Source organism: Chionomys nivalis, chromosome 15 (genome assembly GCF_950005125.1).
Source record: "Chionomys nivalis chromosome 15, mChiNiv1.1, whole genome shotgun sequence".
In the NCBI taxonomy this organism is placed as follows: Eukaryota; Metazoa; Chordata; class Mammalia; order Rodentia; family Cricetidae; genus Chionomys; species Chionomys nivalis.
Genome location: NC_080100.1, coordinates 61,660,616 through 61,681,710, shown reverse-complemented (window position 1 = coordinate 61,681,710; position 21,095 = coordinate 61,660,616). Strand labels below are relative to the sequence as shown.

The following is a 21,095-nucleotide window of genomic DNA, read 5'->3' as shown; positions in this document are numbered from 1 at the left end:
CTACCCCTGAATAAATAACCCTCTATTATACTCAATTCTGAGCTAGTGTGGGATTTCTTTTAAGTGTCCATCTTCATCTGGTACCCACATGGATCCAGGCTCCACACCTACAGGGTGGATTGGCTTAAAGGCCTGATGGGTTCACAACCCAGAAAGTCTCCTACCCCTGCCTGTTAAGCATTTTTGTTTGTTTGTTTTTTGTAGAACCTCCATCACAGTGGTACTAACTGCATGCAGAGACTTGGAACTTTCCCAAGCTGCACACACACACACACACACACACACACACATACACACACACCACTGCTGGCATTTCCTGCCTCATTCTCTGTCACCTGACAACTGTGCAGCTTCTGGTTTGTACTCCCAGCTCCTTAGTTCTTGGCTTCTTGCTTCATGTACGGAATTGATTTAATTGCTTTTATTTTATATTTTTTCAGTCCTTCATGTGCTTTTATTTTCATCCTTCAACCATAATAATATAATATCCAAATCTTGTCCTAACTGGTGGGTCTGTAAATACAGGCTTATCCATCCCACTTACAGGCAAGGCAAATGCTGCCTTCTTGAAATTGTCCTACCATGGACCATCCAACCCAGGTTGGGTCATCCAACCCAGGTTATCACCTTGCCTGGCTTTATCTTCACTGTATTGTGTGGCCACTTCCTTGAGTCTCATTACAGACTTTAACTTTTCCATGGCTTCCATGATTTTGCCATGTTTTTTACATAAAATGTGTCTGACTTTCACTGCACCACCTTTCTTAGCCTTGTCAGCACTGCCACTCCCAAAGGCTGCACCTCCTTTCCCCCCTTTTCCAGAACCACATTTCGACTTCAGCAACAACTCTTAGGCTTACGGTTGAACTCTCAATTGTGCTTTAATTGCTTTTATTTTGTCCAGGAAAGCATATTTTTCAATATTTAAGCAGCACCAAGGCAGGGAAACCAAAGCCGCTCAGGAGTGTTCCTGGCACCACATTGCACCTCTTGTCATGACTCTGCAACCATAACACATGTTGGAAAATAAAGATTATCACACCTAAAACAAGTTCCCGGATTTCATAATAGGTAATTAATAAATCAATAAACTTGAAAGTTATATAATTGCAGACAACATTAACATTGAAACTTTTAGTAACATTTTGATAAAACTATGGATTGTATTCTGCAAGGCTTATATGGTTATGGTAATACATACATTCATTGGATATTGGGACTCAGGTTTTTTCTTCATATTACATCTGTAAGAAAATAGTTTGATAATAGAGTCATTAATGAGGCACTTCTAGAAATTATACAGTCTTACAGACTAATAATGAACAGCTAGCTGATTTTCAAAAATCAAAAATTACCTGAAAAAAAATAATACTATTGAACAGGGTAACATTAATTTGACAGGCAAAATTGAATACATGTCAAAGGGTACTGAGAAATGATCTGAAAGAATTCATACTGTAGAATTTGACAATCAAAATTTGTTAAAAATTTATGATAGGTTAGTAGATAGAGTATCTCTCCAGGAGGCAATCTGCATGTTATCCATATAATGTCCAAGGATGAGTTGTTATCCTTAACATGTGCAGACCTTGGAATCACATGTGCAGAATAAGGACCAGTGGCTAGGTACCTCAATGATATCACTAGAAATGTATACAGGCCAGGAGATTCAGACTTTACAAAAAGCAGTGGTAAAAAGACTTGACATGATTGAGGAAATTACTGGAGCTTGTGAGCAGGGAAAGAAGGCACAAGAACAGGATTCAATATCACCAGTAGCTGTCAGAGATGACTTACCCAGGGTTTTAGTTTCCTGCCCTATAATTTACTCTGACAAAGCATCAAGTTCTAATGGCCCAAAAGGATTAAAAGAAGGTAGATGGATACCTATAGGAATGAATGATCTAAAAGCAATTAAGCAAGCTGTCATAATTTACGGCTTGCATTCTGCATTTGTTAGGGAGATGGTAAAGACATGGGCTTCCAGCATTAAAGTGACGCCACATGACTTCCTTCAGTTAGTTTCAGCAGTCCTCGATGATGGGCCTCAACTGATATTTAAATGTTATTTCAGAGAAGAGGCTAAAGCTTTAGAACAACAGGGAAAAGCAAAATGACTTGAGACTTCCCAAGATCAAATTCTTATGCTGACCCACAGGTTCAAGATCTTTTATGATGAACAAATCTTGTTCTTATGCCACAAAGCAGCCTTAAATGCTTGGGACAGGATTCAAGAACTAGAAAAATGAATTGAATCATTTACCGTGTTAAATAGGGCCAGAGAGAACCCTTTAGTTACTTTTTGCAAAGATTAACTAAGGCTTTACAAATAGGAGTAACAGACCCAAATAATAAATGAGTACTTATTGAATCTCTGGCTTTGAAAATGCTAACACAGAATGCAAAAAAGATACTTGGGCCTTTAAAGGTTAGTTCAGCACGTATGGATGAATGGATCCTGCATACAATGAACATTGAGACTTTTGACTATAATATTGAATTTTGGGTAGGAGAAGCAATTTCCAAAAAAAATGAGGAGACATCAAAATGCCAAATGTTTTAATTGTGGTAGAATAGGACATATGAGAAGAGATTGTAGACAAAGAATTCCTAGGAATAATATCTCCTCTGGGAATGGCAAGAATAGGAGGACTCAGGCTTCAGTTATATGTATAAGGTGTTGCAAAGGCCGATATTGGATTAATGAATGCAGATCAACATAAGACAGGCAAGGCAACCCGATATCATTGGAAAACTCCTTGAGGGGCCTGTCGCAGGCCCCAGGTCGAAAGTGGTCCAGTAATTCCCAGTCACTGTGGAAGACATTTCTCACCAGGAAAATTAAAATATCTAAAGCCTTCTGTAAGAAACATACTGTTCTAAATGATGGAATAAACATGGGGGATAAATAAAAAATTCCAATAGGAAATAGGAAAGATATATTCTTGCAGACTTCTATAAATGATCAAAGACCAAAGCTAAAAGTGTGTATAAAATGGCATTGCAATTGTGGGTTTAATAGACATGGGTGAGGATATAAGTATCATTATCCCAGAATCTTGGCATCCATATTGGCCTCTTCAAGAGGCAGATGTTCAATTACTAGGAATTGGAACGCTATCTCAAGTGAAACAATGTACAAGATGGGTTGAATGCATAGGACCAGGATAGAGAAGAAGACTGAGGCCATATATGGCTAATATTGAAGTGAATTTATGGGGTTGTGACCTGCTACAGCAATGGAATGCCCAGATTAACATTCCTGCAGTTCCCGAAACTCATAATTCTGGGAAGGATATTATAAGATAGTATACACAAAATTTGCTACCCAGGAGAGTACTCTTAATGACTTTCAAAGATTATTAGGAGACATTTCCAGCCTATGACTGTCTGTTGGAATAACATTTGATCTAATAATTCATTTAAACAAAACCTTAGATGGTGATAATATTCACAGAGAGTTAACAGCTGAAGCAGAAAAGGAATTGACAATTGTTGAGGAGAAATTACAGGAGGCACATATGGATAGGGTGAATCCAGATCTTAATTGTATTCTAGTCATATTGCCCTCCAGCATTCCTCCTATAGGAACTTTTATGCAGTGAGATGATATTATCTTATAATGGATCTTTTTACCATATAAACCAAGTAAGAAAATTAAAAATTTATGTGGAAAAAGTCTCTTTAATTAATTATAAAAGTCTAATTAATTATAAAAGGAAAATTGAGATTTCATCAACTAGCAGGTATTCGTCAACTAGCAACTAGTAGTAGATCCAACATAGATTATAGTGCCTTTTACTACTGTTGAAATTTTTAAAAGTTATGGGAAAATAATGAACCATGGGAAAGAGCTTGTGCTAATTTTTTGGAGAAATTAATAGCAATTATTCCAAAAATGATAGACTTAATCTTATAAAGAAAACTTCTTGGATTCTTCTCCAAATTTACATGATGTTCTAATAACTGGAGCCCATACATTTTTTAATGGTGCAAATAAATTAGGGAAGACAGGTTACAAATCAGAAGAATTAAGTAAGGTGGAACAAGCCCTTATAATTCTGTCCAAAAGGCAGAATTATATGCTATTCTCATGGTGCTAAGGTATTTTTAAAGAACCTCTTAATATAGTCACAATATGCAGAAAGTGTTGTTTTGCATATTGAAACCACAGAATTTATACTAGATGATACATAATTGACTTCATTATTTATCCAGGTGCAAGACATAATCAGGAATTGGCTTTGTCCTATATACATAACACAAATCCAATCGCATACAGGTCTGCCAGTTCCTCTAGCAAAAGGTAATGCAGAAATTGATCGATTACTGATTGGAAGTGTGTTAAAAGCCTCAGAATTCCATAAGAATCATCATGTCAATAGCAAAAGTGTAAAGAAAGAGTATTCTATTACATGGCAACAAGCTAAGGAGATTATAAAGAGATGTCCTACTTGTTCTTTCTATATAACCAAACACCTTTGCCTCCAAGGACTAACCCAAAGGGTACTCAAAGGACTGAAATCTGGCAGATGAATGTGTTCAACTTTACAAAATTTGGAAAAATAAAATATGTACACCTCACCATTGACACTTATTCAGGTTTTCAGTGGGCAACTGCTTTAAGCTCAGAAAAGGTTGATTTAGTAATCATACATTTATTAGAAGTTATGGACATTATGGGTACACTTGCACAAATTAAAAACAGATAGTGGTCCGGCATGTTTCTAAGAAAATGAAACAGTTCTTTTTCTTATTATAATATAAAGCATATTATAGGTATACCACAGAACCCTACAAGTCGGGCAGTTGTAGAAAGATCAAATTGAACTATAAAGAATATGTCAAATAAGCAAAAAGGGTAGAAAATACTTCCAGAATACATAATGTATAGAATACATAATGCTTTATTACCCTTTAATTTCCTTTACATTAATGAGAAAGGGACAAGAGCAGCAGCGAGACATTGGATAATAGAAAAGTCTTCTGAATTAAATCAGCCAGTGTATTTCTAGGTTGTGTTGACCTCAGAATGGAAACCAGGATATGTGCTACATTGGGGAAGGGGTTTTTCTCTTGTTCCCACAGGAGAAGAAAAGTATGAATACCATCAGAATCAATAAAAATTTGCTTTGTAAAAGAGAAATCTCTTGAGAAGGAGAAATGACAGCTCATCCACAATGATGACAACCAAACAGGTAGTAAGGAAAGCATATAGGGTTGCAGCAGGTTTCTGTTCTTGTCTTTACAGGAAAATACACATCTTCAAAAATTCAAGAGACCCTGGATGTTTGGATGTTTGGATGCTGACAGAGGAAAAATAAGTATCCAATAGGGATCATCAAGAAAAAGAAATATGACTTGTAAGTACAGGTTATCAAAACTTATACATATATAAAATATAGTATATATGAAATATAGAGCTGGCTTTGGAGTTGAACAATGGCTCTGTCCTTCTCTAAATCCAAGCATGTTGTTTAAAAACATTCAGAGTTTCTATCTCTTGTCAAGAGCCTCCTGGTATGGGACAGAAAGAAGAAAGAATTTAGAAAAATAATTTACTTTGTTTCATACCTATTTTTGTGTGTGTATATATATATATACACCTTCTTTATATATATAAATTTTTATTTATTTATAAATAAAAATTTATTTTTGTCTATATAAATATATATAAATAATGTCAAGTTTTCCACAATGAACAATTTTCCTGCAATAATCTTTGAAGTTTCAAAGAAGATGGGACCCAATAACAGCAACTTAACCTGGTTAATATGACATCATGATGCTGCTAGCGCTACTATAAGATGTGTTTTTTGTACCAGCTGCACAAGATGATTCCAACTTGGTTAGCTGAAATGGTGTACTTTTTTTTACAACATTCTGGCCAGAACTTCAAATAAGAACATCAGAAAAAAATCTACTGAATACTCAGAGACTATTTGCAATTACGTCAGACAGTAATTTTTGATCTTAACCATCAATTTACTTTCACAGGATCCCATAGAAAGAACATCGCCCCCATGACAGATGAAAGTAATTCTAGAAGATGACACCCCCTCTCCCGGCAAAGGTTGTCCTCATGGTTAGGGACATTATTTAAAGGTGGATTGTAATTGGTATAGGGTAGGGGGTTGTGGGAAATTATGTAGGATCAGGGATCTCTTTGAAAAACAGAGGAAATTAGATGAGATAGTAGATAAGTGTGAGCTTACTCACACTAATAATAATAGTGAGTAATGGAGTGAATACTTGTGAGCTATTATTTATAGGCAATTTACATTGGTATAGATTCTTGAATATTGATACAGACTTAAATTATATTGAATATGTTCCTATTTTTGTTCACAATATTTGTATACCTAGGCAAAGTTATTTTGTCATATTGTATGCATGCATGCTTCTACCTCTGCTTAAGATACTTTGTATATTTTATTTATACAATTTTAGGATATATTTATCATATCGCAATATATATTTCTACCTCTGATTAAGATGCTTAAACATTTTAAGATAATTATCCTCCTTTGTTGCACAGTTGTTTAAAGATTGTTTAATATTCTTATATGAAGTTTTAGTCTTTAGTTTTGTAGGTATTAAGATTCATAGGTCAATAGTCAACCTTGTTCGTAATACTTAGAGTTAGACTAATCAGTTTCTTTAGAAACATAGAGATTGTATTCTGCATAGATAGATAATTTTCAGCCACTTCAAAAAGCTGTAGTATATGGCATTTAAAAAAGTTAGGGTTCTGTTGAAGTGAGCCATGATTGCTCCTGGCAGCATTGATCTATTCCCTAGAAAATGTTGAACACTGAAGACACTCCACTTGGAGCTTGGTTTCTTCTTGGCAAAACTGGCCTATGGGCAAGGAACAGCCCATGCCTCAACCACTGACAAAATGCATGATGTCCAGACAAGACAAGAAGTATACAAGGAAAAAGACTGTCAAATCTTGTCAAGACAAAATAAGACGGTTTTGAAAAATTCCCTGACTCTGAAAATGTCTTGTCAGTTACTCTGGGCCTTAGCTAAAGTTGGCTGCTCCAACCTTGCAAATGAGACTTTGGGTGATTGCCCAGGTAGCCTGTTGTCTCTGTCATTTTTTGCACATTTTAAAAGTTGCTTGATTGCACTTCCTGCATACTCAAGTAATATTATTTCCCTTCTTGGGTCTTCATTGGGGTTGAAGATGAGATAGTTGTAGTTACTCTTTTTTCAGGACGTGGCTAAAGTTATGTATTATACAAGACTTAAACTCATTAGAATAGGATAATTATTTAAACATTTATTACATGTTTCTTGCTTGATATTGTTCATGTTGGTTGTAATTCTAATTTTTATAGCTGATATTTGTTCTTATTGTATATAACATTGTATTAGGCTTAGAACTTTCTTATTTAAACAAAAGGAGAAGGTGCTGTAGGAATTCCTACTGCCAGTAGCTTTTAGGTTACCTGCCCACTTGGGAATGGCCTCTTATACTCTATATGCTAAGGTAAAGCATGTGTCAGGGTTCTCTTCTGGCGGCGTGATTCGGTTCCTGTTCCCAGTTCATGCAGAGAACTGTAATCTTTGAGTCTACCCCTAAATAAATAACCCGTTATTATACTCAATTCTGAGATAGCATGAGATTTCTTTTAAGTGTCTGTCTTCATCATACCTGGGTTTTTTTTTTTTTTTTTTTGTGGAGAGAGACACAAAAGTTATCCATGACGATCATCTGATGAAGAGCTTTGGTGATAGTGTACCCTAGTTGGCCCTGCAATTGTGGTCTCTGAGATTTATGCATTTTTCTAAATTTTGAGGAAATGCAGAAAATTACACATAAGCCTTAAAATGTTTTAATCTCAAGTAGTTGTACTATAACTTCTTTAATTTGCTTTGCACTAAATATTCATTTCATTTTTTTTCTGGATTCCTCTGATGTTGGAGTTCACATAAGGTCCAATTTTAGGAAGCTGGATTTTTAATAAGATTCCTTTAAATGGTTTCCATATTTAGCCAAACTTGGCAGTTGTTAACAGTCCACGCAGGAGCAAATCGGAAATTATGAAAAAATAACTTTTTAAACTTCTAGAAGAAACTGGAATATGGGTTATTTGACTTCTAAGATCTGAATGCAATGTTAGCAATCTAAATTTGTCAATAGCCTAAGATGATATCCTGCCAAAAAGGTTTCTTCTATTGATGAGAGTCATATTTCTTAATTTTCTGAGAAATGTCCTATCTAAGACTTTTCTCTTGACTCACAGGTTTTTCCATAATGCATTAATGTAGTTTTCTGTGCTGTTGCTACTACTAATACACACACACACACACACACACATACACACACACACACCATACCACACATGTATCTATGCATATGTAAGACACAAATACTATAATATTCATCCATAGTTTTATTTTTAAAAGACATTCAAATGTGTGTGTGAGTTATCAGCCATGTAAAGCTCCGCTGCCTTAGCTGTACACGTGTACTGTCACGTCTCATTATTCTCTGAAGAATACTTGACACAAAGGCTTCATTGTTCCCTTGGATGTTCCTGGGGTTCAGCAAGATAATCAATACTGATCCTGCAACTGCTGCTGGTGTTCATAGGCAGGAGGACTAGAAGAAAAAGGTGGGTAAGATAAGGAAGGATGCCAGGAAACATTTTATAATTTATGCAGTTTTTATGTGAAAATATTCTCTTTGCTTACTGAAAAATGTTATTATTATTATCATTTGGTGGGCCTGAGGCATGGGCCACACATCATCTGTCTAAAAATAGATCCACAGCCTTTCTTTGTGTCATTATGGAATTCGTTTCCTAACAACTGCCTGTGAGTCTTTATTAGAATTCGAGTGGGTTGAACTCAGTGCCAACAATGAGGTCCATGTGCACTAATAGGGTACAGTCTGTTCTTGGGTAGGCTCTGGCAAGGTCAGAGCAGGGTGTATCGTAAAACTAGGTGGAGTGTGGAGAATCTGGATCTTTGTGATTATGAAAGAGAAAAGGTATGTTCAGTAAATTTATTTTAGCCATACATGATCTGTCTATTATGAATTTAGTCATGTAGTGAGGGCTACAGATGCCATACCCGGCTTGATTTGAGCCATGCCCTATTCAGCTTGATATCTGACCTAGATCAGTCACCATGAAAATGATAGTACTCCTATTAAAAAGGATTTATAAAATTAAAAGGATTTTCTGCCTTGTTTTATAAAACCTGAGAAAACTCACCTGTGTTTAGCTCTATAAGCATTGGTATGGGACACCTATACCTCCATAGAGGTATAGGGAACCTGTATTTAATGACACACAATCTTTGTGAAAAGCTATGGACTTTTAGGCAGACAGTATTGAGCAATATTATTTTAACTAGGCAAAGTTGTGTTACGTTTGTTTATGCTGCATTTGTTTAATGATGTACACATGTGTGTTTAATTATGTAAAGACATGTTGCATCTGTTTTACCTTCCCTGCCTAAGGTACCTGTCTGGTCTAATAAAAAGCTGAACATCCAGTAGCTAAGCAGAGAAAGGATAGGTGGGGCTAACCGCAAGAGAAAATAAATAGGAGGAGCAGAAATATAGGTTCAAAAAGAAAACAAGAAAGAATGAGAGAAGCATGAAAAAATGAGAGATACACCAGGGTAAGAACACAGGCAGATGTTGGCCAGCCAACCAAATATAGAGAAGCAGTGGAAATGGGATATACAGAAATAAGAAAGGTAGTAAGCACTGAGGCAAAAGGTGGATAAAGCGAAGCAGGTACATTTAAGTTAAAAGAGATAGCTTACGTGTGTAAGCTAGGTTGAGCATTCAAAACTAATAATAAGTCTCTTTTCAAGATTTGGGAACTGGTTGGTGGCCTAAAAGAAAACGCCTCTTACAAGAAAGTTCACGGACAAGCTGTAAATCAAAAACCATTTTTATTATTTATTTATTTATTTATGAAATAAAATATTTCTATGAAGAGGAGGCGACTGTGTTTGTTGTGCACATTTGCAGATGAAGGTTTATCGGTAACATATGAGCTGTGCGGAAGCAGGGTTTAACAGACTGTGGAGATACAGAGGGCAGTCCATACAGCAGCTTCCCTGGAAAGCACAGCTGCCCTTCCTCCAGCTTCCTCTCTGGCCATCACGCTTCATAAGAGCAAAGACACTTCTGATCTGAAGCAATAACAATCATACGCAACTTTGAAGCAGTGACTTTACTTTCACAGTACAGAAGTAAATTAAAAAACGATATGATTGTGAGCAAAAGAGTATACACTGCATGTTGCTTATACACCGTGGAAACCGCTAGCCATGGCAGTCTGCAAACAGAGAGTGACAGTAACAAATGGTCAGAAAAATATCAGTGTCCACCTAAATTACCAAATAACCAGACCAGGTGTCAGGGTTCATGGTGGTGGCAGAGGGATGCTGATTTCTCTGAGCTGTCAGAAGGAGAATAGCATCTACTTAGATGAGAAATTATAGAAATAATAGATGAGAAAGTCCTAGAGAAGATGAACACAGCATGGAAGTTTTTCTTTTTCTGTAACATTTAGAGGAAAGTAGATGCTGGGAGAAATACAGTCACAATTCCAATTACTTGCCTGAGAGAGGAAATCACTTAAAATGAGATGCTACACTAAAGGAATGTGACATACAAGTGGCTTCTCAAACAAAGTAGACTGTGTGGTCCCTCTTGGCCTCTCAGGGGTCTAGAGTGGGCCCTTATTGAAGGTACTTCACACTTAGAATACAAGACGCATAAGATTTTAGTTGGATCTGACAGGGAAGCTGTAGTAGGAGCTGCAGGCCTGCTTTTCGTCCTGTCCGGCTCCTGCACTGCTAGCTTTACACCAGAAATAACAACACACAAACTGTATTCATTTAAACACTGTTTGGCCCATTAGCTCTAGCCCTTACTGGCTAATTCTCATATCCCGATCAACCCATCTCTAATAATCTGTGTAGCATCAGTCTTACCAGGAAAGATTCAGCATGTCTGACCTGGCGGCTTGCTTCATCGATTCTGCCCGGGAGAGGGGAGCATGGCGTCTGTCTCTGAGAGGAGCTGCCCTGCATCTGAGCTCACTTCCTCTTCCTCCCAGCATTCTATTCTGTTTACTCCACCCACCTAAAGGCTGGCCAATCAAATGGGCCAAAGCAGTTTCTTTATTAGCCAATGACCTTCCTCCATCAGAAAGCCTGCTTTCCAACTCTGGCTTCCGTCATACCAGAAAATAGCTATGCAAGGTGAGGAAGGAAGGAGGCAGTTCCCCACTCCTACTCAGCTACAGAGCCCATGAAGCATAGCAAAGACCAGCATGACAAGACACCCATAAATGTTCTCATCTATTGTCAAGTATATTTTAATTCCTATTTTATTTATATAGCTATTTTATAAAATTACCAAATAAACAGTAGTTACAAGTTGATGGTAATCAACAACTGTCTAATTGGACTTCTGGACCACTTGACAGGAAGGGAACTATGCCTAGTACTGGAAACGTAGACAGCTTCCCAGAGAGGTCATGGACATTAAGAGCTAATCTAATTCCATATTATTTTTTTAAACCTTATCTTTATACACACTAATAAGCATAGCTGCCATCCATCATCAAATAAACCGCTTTTTACAACAGTAGAGTCCAACACAGAAATCCACAACTGGATGAAACACAGAGAGTTTGGGGTTTCAGAGAGCCAAGCCTCATTGGATACATTTACATTGTAGCTCAGAACACAATGTACAAGGGAGGGTGGAAAGAATTTAAAGAGTCAAAATACCAGGATGCCTGTTGTAAAACAGTCCTACAAATGGCTGCTGTAAGACCTGAGCAATAGCAACATCAATGGACAAGTTAACAAGGAAGGGAGAAATTTTTGTGAGGTTCAATCACCAGGCAAAACCTGTACAAAATTAGTAACCACTGGGAGAATGGGAATTAGTCTCCCAGGGCTGAAGCCCCTATAATTGTACAATACAGAGTTTTCAACCTGGAAATCATATACATACTAAAAACAAAAATGCTCTCACAGGTGGTATTCATATATTTGTGTATATGCACACGCACACATACATATATAAAACCAGGAATAGTAGCTATGTCCTAGAGAAGAGACATGGGAACAATTGAAGTAAGAGTACCTTGGAGAGGCTAGGAAAAGGAAATAAATGGGGAAAGTGATGTAATTCTATTTAATTTTAAATGTAATTCTATATTTTAAAAATTTGAAAAGAAGTAATGAACAAAATAAAAAGGACTAGAAAGCAGGTGAGATTGATGATAGAATAACATGGTCCAATGTATGTTAACCAAGATCTTGAATGAGAAAATGAATACATAGGTATCACAAAACAGAAAAATAAAATTTAAAAATATTTTCCTGAAGTAGAAATTATGATACATTTTATTTTTGAATTTCTTAAATTAAGAGAAAATGTTCTATTTTCCTTGACATTGTGATGTTTTGTACTATGTAGACTGGACTGAAATGATAGTGCTTTGAACATTAGAGGCAGAAGGATCAAGATTTGAAACGTGTTCTGGCTATACAGTGGTTTCAAGACCAGTCTGAACTACATGAGACTCTGTTCGGAAGACAGATGGAAAATTTATTCAGAGAACATCCTCTGTCCTCTGCCTCCTATCTTGGAGAAGAGTTATTCAGTAGCCATGGATGATCACTCACAGAAAGAGAGTGGGACTTCATTTTGTTTTGAGTGAACTCCAAAGGCACCTTAGGGGCTTCCTAAAGAGAACAAATGAGTGTAAATGAGCCTTTAATTTAATTTTCAATTCTCAAGAAAGAGAAAGAGGGAAAGAGTGAACTATAAAACCAGCATATCATCAAGAAATTCAAAACTACGGGAAGTTTAAATGGGTTGTATCAGTTATAAACAATTTAGTGTGTTGGAAGAGAGAAATCACAGATTTCTCTGTACACTATTACTTTAGCCCCTGCTTGTCTCACAACTTTAAATTAAGACCTTATTTCTAAGACAATACATACTTGTGATATAGGACTTGGATGAAACAAGATGCTACTGAGTCAGAAGCCTCACCCATGACATCAGGCTTTCACAGTATCTGAAGGTTTCTGTGCAAGATGCCAAGGAAGAAAGCACCACATCTTTCTCCCTGGCTCCAAAACTGATACATGAGTGCCATCCCAGAAAGAAACCCTCAAAGATTTGGTAGTGGAATTTATAGCCTGTGAATAAACAGTAGCCACGTAATTGGATTAAAGGCCTACTCAGTAGAAGGGAATTCAGTACTGGTAATAACCATGGTATGTACAGTCATGGAACCTAGATGAAACTCTGCTGCTGCTGGTTTTCTAAACTAGTATAGTTTTAATTGCATTCTATTTTTATTTATTTATTTTTCTAATTTACTTTTTAAAAACTATCTTTTTTCATTTCACATGCCAAATCCATTTTCCACTCCCCCGCTTCCTACTGCTTCCTTCACTACCACCCCCCATACCAGCCTCATCCACTGCTCAGAGAGGGGAAGGTTTCCATGGGGATTCAACAAAGTCTAGTATATTGCTTTGAGGCAGGACCAAATCTATATATCTAGGCTGAACAAGGTGTCCCTCGAGAGAGAATGGGTTCTAAGAAGCCAGAACAAACAGTAGGGATAAACCTTGGTCTCACGGCCAGGGACCCCACAGTCTGCTCCAGTCATACAACTGTCAGCCACAACTGTCTAGTCTGGTTCTATGCTGTTTCCCTCACTGTTAGGTCTAAGTTGGACAGCTTCCATTAGCTCAGGTAAGCTGTTTCGGTGGGCATCTCCATCATCGTCTTGACCTTTTTGCTTGTATTCTCACTCTTTGCTCTCTTCAACTGGACTTTGAGAGCTAAACTCAGTGCTCTACTATGATTCTCTGCAATTGCTTCCATCAGTTCCTGGATGTGGGTTCTATGGTGACATTTAAGATAGTCATCAATATGACTACAGGGCAAGGCCTATTCAGGCACCCTCTCCATTATGGCGTAGGGTCTTAGCTCGGGTCATCCCTGTGGATTTCTGGGAATTTCTCTTGTGCTAGATTCTTGCTATCCCCATAATAGCTGTATCAATCAAGATATCTCTTTCCTTGTTCTCCATTTTTGTCCTTCCCTCATCACGACCATCCTGTTCCCACTTGTTTTCCTCCCTCCCCCAGCCCTCTTCTCCCTCCCAACCCCATTACTGGATGTCGTGATAGGTTGATTTCCAGTTTTTTGAGAAACTGCCATACTGATTTCCAAAGTGGTTGTACAAATTTGCATTTCCATAAAAAATGGAGGAGTGTTCCCCTTACTCTGCATCCTCTACAGCATTAATTGCATTCTAAATCCCTTTATCTTATGTAAGCATAGCTCTCACTTTCTTTGACGAAGCTTCTCTTTACAGTAGATAGAGAACATTAAAGAAATGCTTAAAATGCAGAGAAAAACAGGCTGGGGGTGAGGCATATTCATTTGATGAATGTACAGCACTACTCTTTCATGTAAGACTCAAAGAGCATGGTGGAAGAGAGGCAGAGTGATGGAAACATCTACAGAGCTAGACTGGGACATCTGCTGAGATACTGTCTCTTCTATATGTGACAAGGAGCTATGCCATTAAATCTCAACAATATGGTGCCTAAACAAGACCTGAGCAGTGGCAATATCAATTGGCATGCCAGCATGGACGAGTAAAATTTCTTAGGGTCCTAATACCAGTCAAATAGCTACAAAAATAATATTCAGTGTCTTCTGAGAAGAAAGAATGAGTCTTCTACAATGACAAGTCCCTGAAAAATTACCCTATCCCAAGTGGTAAACCATAAACATATGTACACAGGAGCAACACTAAATGAACTAGCATACATACATATATATGTGTGTTTATATATATATACATATATGATAAAAACAGACATAGTACACACAGACACACACACAGAATAGTAGTGGAATACTATGCTGCTTCAGGTGAATACGGAAGGTGTCTCAGTCGCTTCCCAAAAAGAAAAATTGGGTGTAACAAAGCCTTACAGATTAACTCCCAATTCACAGAGCCAGAAAGAGAGGCCTCTGTAATGAGGGCTTGTGGGTGTGCTTATCTCTGTGTATAAGCATACATTTTAGAATGTAGTAAGTAATTATGCCTGACTAGAAAAGTAAAGGTAGTAGAGTAATGGTAGTAGATTATTTTCTAAGATCCAGATCTCACTAGCACCAGGAAGTTGGCTATGTTATCAGTACCAGACATGGAGAACGAAATTGTGGTATGAATACAAAACAGAATATTATTCAGCTAGGCAGAAATCTTTAATAAAGAAATAAATAAAAAATTAAAAAAATAAAAAAATAAACTGTGAAAAAAAGAATATTTCTCAGCTATAATGAATAATGGGATCATAAAATTTTCAGATAAATGAATGGCCTATAAAGGTTATCTGTGTGAGGTAACGCAGAAAGACAAGCACTCTGTATTTTTTCTCATATATGGTTTCTAGCTCCAAAATCATCAAATTTAAGTGTATAACGTGAGGCAACCATAGAAACCAGGAAAGTATGATGGAGGAAGGCCATTGGCTAATAAAGAAACTGCTTGGCCCTCATAGGTTAGAACATAGGTGGGTGGAGTAAACAGAACAGAATGCTGGGAGGAAGAGGAAGTGAGCTCAGATGCAGGGCAGCTTCTCTCAGAGGCACACGCGATGAAGCAAGCCGCCAGGTCAGACATGCTGAATCTTTCCCTGTAAGACTGGTGCTACACAGATTATTAGAGATGGGTTGATCAGGATATGAGAATTAGCCAGTAAGGGCTAGAGCTAATGGGCCAAGCAGTGTTTAAAAGAATACAATTTGTGTGTTGTTATTTCAGGGCATAAGCTAGCCAGGCGACCAGGAGCTGGGGCGACAGGAACACAGCCCGCAGCTCCCACTACAGAATGGCACCCAACATGGTAGCAGCAATTTCTTGGGTCTGCTCTACTTGCTAGAGGCAAGCAAACACTCTCATCTAAGAGAGGCTTCCTGACTCAGCTTTAGCTGCAAAACCTTGCAGCTCATTAAGAGGTCCTGCCATGAAACACTTAAATGGTATTGATAAAAGCTGGCTGCATGCTTGTTTGTTTTCAGCTGTAGCAGGAAAAAGTTGTGCTGTTTTAAAATGTTGGCTTTCTGGGCTGTCCTGCCAGGGCAAACTCTGACTGTTTGAGGCAGGAGAGCAGACTACAGAGAGAGGACTTGAGTGTTGTCTGTGGACATAATGCTGCAGCTTACTTACTGGCAGGGACCTTGAAATGCCATAGACTTGTGGCAATAAACATGGCTAGAGCCGGTACCTCTGCCGAGGCTGAAAGCTAAGGAATGGACTGGATCTAGCCAGAAAAGCCACAGCTTTAATCCTACCCATATTGCTGAGTAATTTAAAGGCTCGTGTGGTCAAAAAAGAGAGAGATATACAGTAAAGAGAGATTGAAAGACAAAGAAAATTTCTAAATGATTTACAGTGTGTTTAAAAAATATATGCAAGCTAAAAGTTAAAGTTCTTAAAAGTAAAAAAGGAAGAAAGAAAGTAGTTGGGTGTGGTAGTACACACCTTTAATCCCAACACTTGGGAGGCAGAGGGAGATTGACCTCTGTGACTTCAAGGTGTGGTAGCACACGCCTTTAATCCCAATGCCTAAAAGGCAGAGACAAACAGATCTCTGTGAGTTCAAGGTGTAGTAACATACACCTTTAATCCCAATGCCTGGGAGGCAGAGACAGGTGGATCTCTGAGAGGTCAAGGACAGCCTGGTCTACAGAGTTATTCCAGGTGAAAGATACAGAGAACCTGTCTCAAAAAGCAAAAAAGAAAAGTAAAAATAAACAAAATAGAGGTTAAAATAAAGCCCACAAAGATGGAAAATACACAGAGAATTTTGATACTGTATGCTATTATGCTCTGTTTGAATTGTTTGAATGCTGAGGAAGGAGCAACAGCTGCTAAAAGATATTTGTTTATAAATGCTACTGAACTAATCCAACATAGATATTTTGAAAATACCTTGACTTCAGAATTTGGATCTAGCCGGGCGGTGGTGGCGCCTTTAATCCCAACACTCAGGAGGCAGAGGCAGGCGAATCTCTGGGAGTTCGAGGCCAGCCTGGTCTACAAGAGCTAGTTCCAGGACAGGCACCAAAGCTACAGAGAAACCCTGTCTCGAAAAACAAAAAAAGCAAAACAAACAAACAAAACAACAGAATTTGGATCTAAGGATATGATACTTAGGAAAAGAGATTCTTCTTTTGTTTTCAGAGACGATGACACCCTGTGTATTGCTTCTATCCCAAAATGGTATGATGGACCACGCCCTCCTGAAGGGTTGCTGTGAACACCTTCAAAAAATTACTTCACTCGACTGCTGACTGAGATGAATCTAGCAAACAGGTTATACCATGAAAGACCTGATTAACAGCGCCCCCATACAGCAGGAAGCAGTTTGGAGAGAAATAACTGTGCCCATATTCCCAAATATTGTTTATAAATGTTCTTTTACATTTAAAGGGGGATATGATATAGGTATGAATAATTTGCATTGATATGGATTTTGTTTTAGTGATTTAAATTTTAGGTCAATTTTGTTATATGTATATGTATTTCTGATATTGATTAAGGTACTGTGATTGTGTAGCTCATGTAAAAATGTTATGTATATAAGTTGTTAATGAATAGTTATCTATAATAGTCAAGTTTGTAGTCATGTTAGATTTTCTAGATGTACATAGATATATTTCAGATAGACATTCCTCATATCTTTCAAAGACTACAGACTATGGCATTTTAAATGTTTTAATAACTTAGGACTTTTCATGACAATGAGACATGTCTGCTCCTAGCAGCACCAATCTACTTCAAGAAGAAAGAAGATGAGCATCGAAGAGGCTACTTAAGGAGTTTGATAGCCATTTGGGCAAGAAACTGCTCTTGCCTGGACTATTGTATAAACTGAACACAGAGAACCCACAGAGAGAGAGGACTACTGAACTTGCCTTAAGGTGAGATGATCTTTCGGGGTTCCTGATTCATGAAAGAGTCTGCGAGACATTCTGCAGGACACAGCAGATAGTGACTGAACTGCCTTTGAATTTTCCTGCTTTATGGAAATGTCTGCTGGATACCATGGGCCTGTAGGCCGAAGATGGATGCCCCAACATTACAGAGAAACTTTGGGTGACTGTCCAGGCAGCGAGATGTCTCTGTCATTTCTAGAGTTTGGAAGTTGCTTATTTCTTGTTTGCTTAGGTAATATTGTATCTTTCTGGAGTCTTTGATGGAGTTGAAGAATAGATAGACAGTTATAGCTGTTTTCCTTTGTTATGATAAAAGATAAAATAGATGTAAATATTGTAACTCTTGCTTGATAACTTTTGTAATATGTAATTTTGCTATGTTAAAGTTAAAGCCTTTCTTTCTTTTTTTTTTTGTTTAAACAGAAAAAGGGGAAATGATGGAGAAAGGTCATTGACTAGTAAAGAAACTGCTTGGCCCTCATAGGTTAGAACATAGGTGGGTGGAGTAAACAGAACAGAATGCTGGGAGGAAGAGGAAGTGAGCTCAGATGCAGGGCAGCTCCTCTCAGAGGCAGACACGATGAAGCAAGCCACCAGGTCAGACATATTGAATCTTTCCCGGTAAGACTGGTACTACACAGATTATTAGAGATGGGTTGATCGGGATATGAGAATTAGCCAGTAAGGGCTAGAGCTAATGGGCCAAGCAGTGTTTAAAAGAATACAATTTGTGTGTTGTTATTTCAGGGCATAAGCTAGCCAGGCGACCAGGAGCTGGGGTGGCAGGAACACAGCCCGCAGCTCCCACTACAAAAGTATAAAGGGATCATAGGTGGGGTGGCATTGGTAGGGGAATAGCAGGCAACAGGTGATATTAAAATGGGAATGAAATACTGTGTCATTTTTCACTCAGATCAAGAAGGTCTGAGTCTTTAAATTTCTCAGCATCCTTTTGTGTATGAAGAGCTACTTCATTGTACTCTCATTTGCATTTTTCTAGTGACTAATGCTGCTGAGAAAACTTTCATGGCTTTTTCACATTAGTATACATGTTTATTCAAATCTATTGCCTCTACTTTAAAGATGCTATTCTTCAATACGGAATTATAAATATGCCTTATGATTTCTAAATATCAGTCATATTTCAGATACAAAATTTGAAAGTATTTGTCCCATTTATTCTGTATATCTTAAAACATTATAGGTATGTATGAAGTACACATGTCATATATGCACATATTATGAACACACACACATATTATTTATACAGTCACATACTATATAGGAAAATACCAGTCTTACCGGGAAAGATTCAATATGTCTGACCTGGTGGCTTGCTTCATCGTGTCTGCCTCTGAGAGGAGCTGCCCTGCATCTCCTCTATACATTGCTATACCCCAATTACTTAAGAAAGTTCACTATGCGGTTTTCACAATTATTAAGTCTCTGAACATACTTTTGTTATTAATTGATTCATGGTTTTGTATGTAATATATATACTTGTATTATATTGTCATTATGTCTATAAAATACATACAGTATTTTTTGAATTATTACTTTATTTATATATATGCATATGTGGCATAATATTATTTTCCTTGGGTATTTGGATGTTCTGTATACTGACAGATCTGAACAAAACCCCATCCAGTCCTCCATTTGATTCATTGCAAATGATGATTACATGAATAAGTCATGATTCAACCATTATGTCTTTCTCTTTATGTATTATGACATCCAGTTAAATGGATTTAAGAGAAAAATAGATCTCTTTGGATACACTGGCTACTCTTTCATTCATAGCAGTTGTTAGAAAGTTTGTTGTTAAATATTTTCAGGCAAACATCATTCCAAACCTACAGGACATAAAACACTATTGTGTAGCAATAACAGAAATCCAAAAATGTCTTCAGTAACTTTAAAGACATATTTTATTTTGTATACTTTTTGTTTTATTCTAAAGTTTGAGGTAGAGTCATAATAAATAAATTTATTGATCAAATGTGCTTCTGAATTCATAATAGATTAATAAAATGAGGACGATGGGCTTTCAGGTTATTGGGTTTTTGGTGGGGGCTCTCAAATTTATGAGCAAGTGAGTCTGTTTCTTGTGCCTTCTCTTGGGTTCCTTCCCTTCTGTTAGTTTGCCTTGTCCAACTCTAATGTGGTGGGTTTTGTCTTACCTTATTTTACTTTGTTAAGAAATTTAACTGGTGAGACAGAGAAAAACAAAGAAAGAGAAGTACATGAATTTAAATGTCACCTAAGAAAATTTACAAAGTTAAATTAATACACAAATAGATAGTTAAGGGTTGAGAGAAAAAATGTGCTATGAAGTAAATCTTTGAAAATAAGGTTGTCTGAGTAGGAAGGAAGACTTGATTGGGGGAGGGGGAGGGAATGGGAGGTGGTGGTGGGGAAGAGGCAGAAATCTTTAATAATTAAATAAATTAATTAATAAAAAAAAGAAAAAAAATAAGGTTGTTGAGGACATTGAGGAAGGATGCTCAAGACAGCAAGGTGTCAAAGACCTTGACAGCCTCCTTCCCAGACATCCTCCTCCAGCCTGCATTCAATGTCAGAGAGTCCCTGCGAACATTCAAAAGGGAAGCATACATTCTATTCAGGGAAACAGCCCTGATTCTGGAGAGGCTTCAGTTGACAAATGTCAAAGGGATCGTGAGCTCAGAAACAGACTTCGATGTGATTGTCTTCATGTTTTCACAATGCAATCTCCAATATTTGTGAAATTTTGTTAGGTTTGTCAAGAGAATAATTTCTTTTTTAAATTTTTTTAAATTTATTTATTTATTTATTCATTAAAGATTTCTGTCTCCTCCCCACCACCACCTCCCGTTTCCCTCCCCCTCCCCCAATTAAGTCCCCCTCCCTCGTCAGCCCTAAGAGCAATCAGGGTTCCCTGCCCTGTGGGAAGTCCAAGGACCACCCACCTCCATCCCGGTCTAGTAAGGTGATCATCCAAACTGCCTAGACTCCCACAAAGCCAGTACGTGCAGTAGGATCAAAAACCCATTGCCATTGTTCTTGAGTTCTCAGT

The 21,095-nt window shown here is 37.5% G+C and overlaps 1 pseudogene; it reads right to left on the bottom strand.

Moving 5' to 3' along the window:
• Positions 1–460: 460 nt before the first annotated feature.
• LOC130887214 (peptidyl-prolyl cis-trans isomerase NIMA-interacting 4-like) lies at positions 461–10,133 on the bottom strand (annotated as a pseudogene).
• Between the last annotated feature and the right edge of the window lie 10,962 nt (positions 10,134–21,095).